The sequence below is a fragment of the Tursiops truncatus genome, chromosome 7 (assembly GCF_011762595.2).
Source record: "Tursiops truncatus isolate mTurTru1 chromosome 7, mTurTru1.mat.Y, whole genome shotgun sequence".
Lineage (NCBI taxonomy): Eukaryota > Metazoa > Chordata > Mammalia > Artiodactyla > Delphinidae > Tursiops > Tursiops truncatus.
Genome location: NC_047040.1, coordinates 106037796 through 106039593, shown reverse-complemented (window position 1 = coordinate 106039593; position 1798 = coordinate 106037796). Strand labels below are relative to the sequence as shown.

General features: G+C 37.3%; 1 non-coding gene across 1 annotated transcript; it reads left to right on the top strand.

Moving 5' to 3' along the window:
- The first annotated feature begins 1201 nt into the window (after positions 1 to 1201).
- Positions 1202 to 1305, top strand: LOC117313116 (U6 spliceosomal RNA). The gene has a single exon (XR_004527578.1). It is a non-coding gene; the product is annotated as a U6 spliceosomal RNA (small nuclear RNA).
- Positions 1306 to 1798: the final 493 nt, after the last annotated feature.

Here is a 1798-nt window from a genome sequence, read left to right as displayed (position 1 = left end):
TGGTTTCAAAACTACACCAAACACAGGCTCTGAGACACAGACTGGTTCTAGTCACTATAGAGCCCACCAGCAATAATAATATTTTTCCTAACAAAAGAAAGTAAAGTTAGGATTTTTATGGATTCTGTTTCAAATTTGGCTCTGTTTTTGTCAATATTAACGGTTTTATTCAAGGTGTTTAAAGTCTCAGAAGTGAAATGCACTTGTCTGACATGGGGATAGCCATGCCAATCATTTAGGCTTTCACAAGGTTCATGCTACCATCTGGGACAAGGAAGATGCCTGACAGCAATTGGTATCTTTCCACAATTTCATTAACTGGAATATTCTCAATCTCCTCTCCATCTGTGAGAAACTCAACTATTGGATAAAACCCACCTCGTCTCTTTTTTGAGATTAAATCTCTGTCTGTGATGAGTCCTGTTTATCCATCCATCTCTTTTTACCATGCTCATTCCTTAGTGGCCACATGGTACTTATTCAATATATTAAATATGAAGGATATGGAGGATGAACAGTGCCGGCGGTGAATTCACTTACACAGTAGGCTCCAATCTACATAAGATGATTGGAACCAAGTCTAGTGCATGGTAAACACTAGAGAGAGCTTGGATATTGTAATCCTATGTATGTACAGATAAGCTTTTAAATATCCCATTAAGTAATTAATGGTGTGGTTTGTTACTGGGGAAGTTTTCTACTATTAATTTGTATTAATTCATTCGTTCATTCATTCTTTTTTTTTTTTTTTTTTTTTGTGGTACGCGGGCCTCTCACTCTTGTGGCCTTTCCCATTGTGGAGCACAGGCTCCAGACACGCAGGCCCAGCAAGCATGGCTCACGGGCCTAGCTGCTCCGTGGCATGTGAGATCTTCCCGGACTGGGGCACGAACCCGTGTCCCCTGCATCGGCAGGTGAACTCTCAACCACTGCACCACCAGGGAAGCCCCATTCATTCATTTTTAAAGGGAACTTTCCACTACATTTATTAACACAGGAAAATTCATATGCACACAAATAATTGCCAAAATTCAGTCCCCCAAATACTTCAGAGATAACTAATCTATTTTCCAGATGGTTTTCCTACAATGAATGATAGACATCTGTATTAAAATAAACACAAACTGAATTGAACTCCCTGGGAAAATAGAAATCTTATCTATAGATATGTATCTGTATGTATTAAAAAAGTACACTTGCAGTGCTGATTCAGCAACACATATACTAAAATTGGAACAATACAGAGAAGATTAGCATGGCCCCTGAGTAACGATGATGTGCAAATTCATGAAGCCCCATATTTTTAGGATCTAGAAGAAAAAGAGCAAACAAACAATGTTGAACAATAAAATAAATGAAATTAAAAATTCTCTAGAAGGAATCAATAGCAGAATAAATGAAAGAGAACAGATAAATGACCTGGAAGATAAAATAGTGGAAATAACTTCCACAGAGCAGAATAAAGTAAAAAGAATGAAAAGAATCGAGGACAGCCTCAGAGATTTATGGGGTATTAAATGCACCAATATTCGAATAATAGGGGTCCCAGAAGAAGAGAAAATACTTGAAAATATTATAGTTGAAAACTTCCCTAATACGGGAAAGGAAAGCGTCAATCAAGTCTAGGAAGTGAAGAGAGTCCCATACAGGATAAATACAAGGAGAAACAAGCCAAGACACATATTAAACAAACTATCAAAAATTAAATACAAAGAAAAAATATTAAAAGCAGCAAGGGAAAAGCAACAAATAACATACAAGGGAATCCCCATAAGGTTAACAGCTGATCGTTCAGCAG